Genomic DNA, 8,103 nt, shown 5'->3' on the forward strand with positions numbered 1-8,103 from the left:
AACATATTATTTCTTTATCTTTCAACATATTTTATTTCCAAAAGCATGATATTTATACAAATTGATACATTTGGTCAAACTTATACATAATGAAAAAGGGTTAAACATAAACAATTCATGCCGCACCATCATGTTCACATCACCGCTATTTATTGTTGATAGTTTATATAAGTACGCAATTTTGTATTGTGATTTCTTATTCGACCGGATCTCAATGGTCTTCTTTTTTATATGTTGGCCAGATACAAATTGGCTTTTAAACTGCATTTGAATTTTGCTTCCTGAACGGGACTAAGGTGAAGGTTATTGATTATTTGTGTCGCCATGCCACAAATATCTTTATCTCGATAGTGTAGTTCGAAAACGTTTACACACATCTGGATGAAGGTGGGTCCTAAATATAGAGAATTAACTTATTCATATGTTTAAATCATATAACTTTAAACTATGTATGTTCATTGAATAATTATCAATATTTTTCATGTAGAATTTATATAGCTTCTATGGCAATTAGGTAATGCTATTATTAGAAGTTTCACCGGAATTAGACATACCTGACACAGTTGAGTAAAAACTCGGCAATATCGCCGGCTTCAAACAAATATTGCGATGGATCATGTTCAACTGGGGAGCCATCCGGGTTCGTTTGTGGCTGAGATGATGTCTCCACACGACACGCATTAATCAAAAATAGTTTTGGCTTACCTGTAACAAAGTCGGATTGCATGTATGTTATTGTATTATTAAATCTTCGAGGTGAATAGAACTCATGTATTTAATTCAAACATACACTTATCTACGTCGTTGAGTCATCTTTGTTAAAAGATTAGTACATCAAACATATTAAAATCTCAATATATATTGCAAGTTTATTTTATAACTATTTCATGTATCCATAAATAAAATGATTTAAAGTCGATTATTAGTTACATAATGTAAATAACATCATGTCACTGTGACGTAATTTACCATATTTTCGATCAACAAGAAACTTTTGGGTGAGTCAATACTTTGTTCTGTCAAGTAAATTGATACAAAAGGAGAAATTAATTTCAAATAAAATGAACTATATATTTATGATATAATACATTTGTTGCATCATGATGTGAACGAGTCTTCTGTAAACAAAAGGCACATGTTCATTTTCAAAATCAATATGATAATGACATATCAAATGTAAACAAAAACAGTTTCTTTGGAAATACATTGGCATTATCCTAACAATTCTCGCTACAATTAACTATTTCTTAAAAATAACCCCCAAGCGATTTTAATCACGTTATTTTTAGGCGATATTGGAGGTATTATTTAAAGATTATATACACTCAGTGGTAGGTGTTTGTTACCTGCATATTTGGCCATCCTTGTGTTATCAAACATTGCTTTTATTTCATTAGGATGAATGGGGTCATCACAAGTAGCAATTCCGGTCTGAAAAATCCAACCCAGCAAACATAAATAAAAAATAAAACATTGAAAAACACACACGACTCTTTATAGTACTAATAGCCAAATGCAAATTCAACAATGAATGTCATAAAATGAATGGCCAACAGAACATTAATAATATAAGCCAGGTCTGAGAATATCGTAGGAAAATGTTATTCAGCGATTGAATGTTACATAATTTAACATATATTTATTTTTTATTTTGAACTAAGGAGTAGAGATTTGAACGATGAAATACATTTAAATTCTAATATAAACGTCTTTTATCTGTGCGGGTATTAGGAACAGGCGTTAGTACGTGGTCATCACTGGGTTTTGTTTTAATCAATTGTTAATAAGACAAATTGACATGATACAGATGATTGAATACAAACAAGTATCAACTGCATTTGTAAAATTCAAATTAACGATAATTGGACGAAGAAACAGAGACTTAACTCCCGAAGACAATAACTAAGTAATGGCGACAATTTTAGCAATCCGCTAATTCTAAACCCGTAAATCGACAGTGCTGTTGCTATAGCTTTTCCATAATGTATACAGTACAGTAAGGGTATCACGCCATTAAAATGTATTCATCAAAAGTGTCTTTGCTTGACGTTATGCAATGTTTCTGAGGTTTAGATTGTGAAATGAAGTTTTCGTGCGCCGGTTGAACGATGGTGATCTGATCCAAATGTACATTGTTCTGTTGATCCAAATGTACATTGTTGTGTTAATATGTTTTTAATTTTGTTAAAATGTTACATACCGTATACAAATGGATTTTTCGGGCAGCCTTAAAATGTGTATGGCATTTGTTTAATATAAATGAATATAATTATGTAGACATTGTCAGAGCTAGTCTTGAACAGTCGTCGCACTGCGAAGTCAAACACAGTTTCCAAAAATGCATACTGATATCGGAAAGAATGTCATATTAGTATACGTGCATGCTTTGCAGATGTCTTACTTCATTTCCGTGAACCATGATGACGCAAATGAAGCAGTAATACCGTTTGTTAACTTTTTTCTTCACACGCTTTAGGTGCTGTATTAACTCTGCCTTGGTCTTATCATGACACTCGTCAATAACAAATCTCAGTTTTAATCCAAAAAAATCTCTAAGAAGTTGACAATCTTGGTCAGAACCTGTAATATTGTATAAACATAACTATTAAAGAATCCAAATATTGTATTAATCATAGCAATTCATTATCCATTAAGAAAAAGCAACTGTCCACATAAAAGATTAAGATTTTTATAAATAAAGTTCATATTTATAACACATAGATCTATCTATTATTTTCCTAACAACAAAATTATCAACCTTCACGATCCTTTGAAAAGTTGATCATCAGCAAGTAACCTGGACCATCAATCACATAGCTACCACCTGATTAAAGAGTTTTAAAAAAAACACATACGATTCGTGTGGAAAATACTAATTATAATTTCTTTGTTTTCCCACACTATACAAAAAAAAATAACATCTGAATGTCTGGCGTACAGACTACCGGTTTATGACAGTCTAATTTAATGTTCATTTATAAATGTCTACACGTTAATATTTATATTGTAAGACATAAACAATTAAATAAGAAATCTTATTGTTCAGGACTCTTCTATAAAATGAAAGTATATTTTATAAACAAACACATTATGACGAGTGACGCTTAAAACCGTTTGAGGCACGTCGGAGGCATAATATGTGCGGTATTTAGGTTCTGGCGGAACACAATATGTAGCCGTTACAAACATGAAAAACATAAAACATAATTAAATCCAATAGGCATCAGCAGTGCGCAAATTATAACAGATCATGAAGTACATAAAAGTATTCTAAACACAGGATTTGTTCGAAATTAATTCGGAAACACAAATAGAAAATAAAACATAAATAGTTACCCAATGTCTTCGAGTGTTTTTGCCCCATTGCTGAACGCTGTTCTTTCGAATTCAGTCTGGAGAAAGCAATCCCCTTCAGGAAATGGAATTTGCAGGTGAACTAGACACATAATACCATATTTTTGACAATTTAACGAAATAAAATTGCAACATTTAACCACATAATTGTCAGATAAACTATAAAGGATTGATTCTACAGAACGTTAACTTTATGACATATATACATACATAAAACAAATAAGTTTATAAGAGAATAAAACCTAAACGGTAGACTGCACAAGTATTATACAATTATGTATGGTTATTTTCACTACAATAATGCATGATGTGATATCGGTATTTTTATCTTTTTCAGATGAACTATTTTCTCGTGGATTAAGTTATTAGTTAAAACTTGGACTATATATTAAAATTAAATTGCGAGCATATTCTTCGTTTTTTTATGTTTGTTTTATGTGGCCTAGCTGTAAATAAACCTAACATGTGATTGAATATACATATAATCTTTTTTTAATTACCCATAACTCTTCCTCTTCAATAGACATGTGTATTGGCGATACATGTTACTCGTTAAGATGTAAGTTGAATTCACCAAACAAATAAAATATATCGACATAAAATTAAGGGAGAAAATTACACATTCGAAAATTTAAGGATATACTCACGCAGCAATTTCGTTATAAAAGTCCATTTTACTAGATGAACCTACCTAAACGAAATGATATGTTAAAATCACTTGTAGACAGTCAACGATGATAGCACGTGTTTGAATGTCACAGGACACCTTACTTCCACAATCAAATAAAATTAAACCAGAATAGTACATTACACTTATATATGGTAATAGTATCTGAAATAACTTCATAACCGAACAATCACTGAGTTCTTCAACTTCAATATTTAATTTTATTATAAATCGTTTTATATTATTTGGACACGTCCGAAAATGTTCCTTGTTTTCAAGAGAACAAAACATATATATTTCTCTTATCCGTGTCTCAAACCTCAAATATGTAAGGAAAGTGTTCAAGTCGATCGGTTCGACCAATGTAGTGGTAATTGAAAGAATAGCATTGCAACATTTGAAAGACCAATTGCATACCAGTTTCGGTTTCGATTGTAAAAGTTAATTATTTCTGTCGCCGATGTGCATTTTACAAGTAATCCCAAATTAGCGAGGGTCTAATCTCTCTTCCATATAATACAAACCCTCTGTCCAATTACGAAACACGGCATAACATAAATTTTGTAAGAGTCCATAAGTCGGCATGTGAAGGTCACATTTGAGTTGTTTATATATTTATATTGTAATCGTAGGAAGTCAGATAGTATTTTATGCAAACGAACTAATTTCTGGCATTTATAACTGGTACGATTCAGCCCTTATTGCCATATAGACAATCCCAGAATCGATAATATGGCCGCCGCCATATTGGCTATTACGTAACCCGCGATTGAAAACGGTACTGAAGAATTTGACAGATTACAACGTTATCATAGTGTACACCCGCTTTATTCCAATAAACAGTACTTTATGACTTCGCACATTAGGATTGAAAACAAGTGAAACATGAAACCAAGTGTCGATATGTATCACATCGTAAATCAAGATAATTTAAATTAAAAATATACACGATAGATTCATAAAATATGTGCCTCTGCAACAATATTCAGTGACAACACGTAATGTTTAAGGCCGAGTTGGCATTTTTAAGCATACCTTTCAGCATAATGTCTTTGTATATAATTTAATTATTTCTTTATGGAATAAAATTATTCAAGCATAATTATAAAGGTATAGAAATATCTAAAGTGGGAAGTAAACGTTGTGATTTTAGCGTAAATAGTGCCGTAGATATTAACAAAGTTCTATCAATATATACAGATTGGAAACATCCATTCAGACCATATTTTTTGTATAGATCTGTGATATTAATTAGATAGATTTAAGATCGATGTAGACAATTAAATTGATATCTGCCTTTGTTTAAGCCTATATTATTTCTTATTAAATGTCGTACTTTCTATACTTTCCGGAGATATTCATTAAGAAACGTTGTAAGATTAAAGACTTAGGACGACTTCTTGAATTGAATAATACATCTCTTTGTTTGTCTAAACAGTTACCATTTCGCTATTAATATTTCCCTTGTAAGTGTCATTGTAAAGGTAATATACAAATCTATAGCCGAAATGAAGTTTGTGATTCTAAAATTGTTTCGTAAATCTTTGTTATCGAAACTCTGTAAGATTTTCAGGTAGAGATTTTTTTTAATTAAAATTATGTATCTAGTTTAGTCTAAAACTAAAGTGGTTTTTAGCAATCTTTTATTTAAAAATCGCTCTCAAGCAAATACAAAAATAACTAGCCGGAAATGAATTTTGTGATTAAAATGAACAAGTATCGGAGTTATTCGCTTGCAAAACTGTGTAAGATGTCAGGATATGTCATACTTTTGTATTGAAAAGGACATATCAACTTTTGTCTACAACTTTCTTATATTATTATTTAAATAACGTTTTACATGTTGCCTGAAATATTATTAAATATTCTTAATAACATGTTAATTCACGATTGAAATGTTCAACATGAAAAATAATGAGCCTTAAATAAACTTAAATAGTTCCAATTGTGTTCTCTAGATTTCTTAAACGTATGTCTTTATTAAATGTTCGTAAAACGGTCTAAATTTACGCTTAAAAAATAAAAACACGCACAAAATAACCAGCACGAAAAAATCTTATTTAAGCTCGGGCCCCTTTATACTGTGTCATACAGATAACACGTTGCAACATCCCGATTAAGTTTAATCAACTTGGTGGCGTGAAACGAATTAACAACTTGTTCTGTTCTGCAGATATATAATTTTTCAAACTTCATTAAACTAATCCTTTCTGTTAAGATGTTTAGTTTGAGCCTGTACTATATGCATCTTGAAAGAACATGTGTTAGTTTGAGTATGTAAACGTGTCTTATTGTGCCCTATTTTAATTAACTGGAGTTTTAAGTTAATAATGACAGTCAGAACGCTTTAAGATAACTATAAATCACTTCACTACACCTGTTATAGGCTATTCGCATACCTCTGATATATAACGGGGCTGGAACGTTAATTCCTTGTAATTATATTTTCCTTATATTTAGAACTACATGACTTACCAATGTGCAAAATTCCTTTTCAAAAATACCAAAAACGCATTACTGTAATTTAAATTCTGTTCGGAGACACTTGTAATTATGTTCATGGTACAAGTATGTATTGAATTTAGTTGTTAAAGGTACCGTCAACCACGGAAAAATAAAAGTTCTAAAATACCGTATTTGTGTACAATTATTAGTTTATATTGATTAAAATATCACGAAAGGTATATAACATTACTTGAAAAAAGTTCATATGTTCAGTATATTCGGTAATAAAATTTCGTGATGTGAAACCGAAAGTACATCGCGAAAATAGATGACATAACGATATACACACTATAAATAACGCACGTAGATTGATCATTTTGTTTAACCACGGGACGATGATGATCAATCTACTGGCGTTAACTGGTAGTTACCTGGTACCGGTACCCAATAATTACTTGAACAACTTTGTTCTGTTGTAATATGCTAGTCGTGATAGATTAATCAACATAAAATAATAATTCGAAAGAAAGACGGTATTTTGGAACTTTTCTTTTTTCGTCATTCGTGGTTGACGGTCCCTTTAACACTTATTGGTTTAATTACTTCCTGGGAACGCTGTTTGTTTGCTGGCTGGAAACGATCCAAACATCTGATTTCAATGCGTACACTAGGCCGAAAAGTTATAACCAATTGAAGTAAAACACGAATGTCACATAGTCCCATCTAAGTGTCATACAAAGTCGTATTTGTTTGTATCAGGACAAAAGATCGATTCAATCTTACAATGAGTGAGAACCATGGTCTCGTTATTAACATTATGTATACGCACCGTGTATAGATACATGCCGTGGAAAAAGATTTAATTGAGCATTACGTGTTCTTCAGAATACTATCAAATTACTATACTTCATCAAAGCTTCTTCCTTAACGATTAAGTAATTGCACTTTAACGAGAGAAAAACCGACAACTGCACTCTTTCAAACTCATAGCATGCATCCAGTATGCAGTAAATGCATTACAGTGAAATTAAACATATCTTAATTACTAAGTAAAATAATTAAAATATAATTTTAAGTGCATACTAAAAAGCGTATTTTACATACATTGTGACCGTCACGTTATGATGTTTGTAGTGAGATAAAAGCATATACATCATCAACATGCTGAATGTTAAAAACCCTTATTGTATTGATGTTAAATGTTATAATCCGATTTTGGGTACGTGTATTTATTGTTAACTTGAAGTTTGTTAAAGATGGAGCAAGCTAACCAGAATTGTGTACATGCATTTAACATTCTATTACCATGAACAATACTATTCGATAAATATATATATATTTATTTATATATATTTCATACATACATCAAATGTTTTTTGTTATTTATCCCGAAATGTAAACTATTACCTTTTAATGTCATCCACATCCCTTGTCATCATTTTGTCATCATCGCCGTCGTCATCACCATCATCGACATTATCATCACGTTAATTATCATCATCACCAATGGCAGCCGGAGCAGTAACGGCACAGTCGTCGTCATTATTATCGTCTTCGTCGTCGTAGTCGTTCCGCCTTGATCATCGCTATTATAATGATCATTATCAACATGATCATAATCACCAGCATACTTCTGG

The 8,103-nt window shown here is 31.3% G+C and overlaps 1 long non-coding RNA gene across 1 annotated transcript; it reads right to left on the reverse strand.

Annotated features, from left to right (window-relative positions):
- Positions 1-586: 586 nt before the first annotated feature.
- LOC127832071 (uncharacterized) lies at positions 587-2,552 on the reverse strand. Its single transcript, XR_008026670.1, has 3 exons — positions 2,402-2,552; positions 1,347-1,431; positions 587-705 (listed from the first exon to the last, which is right to left on the reverse strand). It is a non-coding gene; the product is annotated as an uncharacterized LOC127832071 (long non-coding RNA).
- Between the last annotated feature and the right edge of the window lie 5,551 nt (positions 2,553-8,103).

Source organism: Dreissena polymorpha, chromosome 5, assembly GCF_020536995.1.
Source record: "Dreissena polymorpha isolate Duluth1 chromosome 5, UMN_Dpol_1.0, whole genome shotgun sequence".
Lineage (NCBI taxonomy): Eukaryota > Metazoa > Mollusca > Bivalvia > Myida > Dreissenidae > Dreissena > Dreissena polymorpha.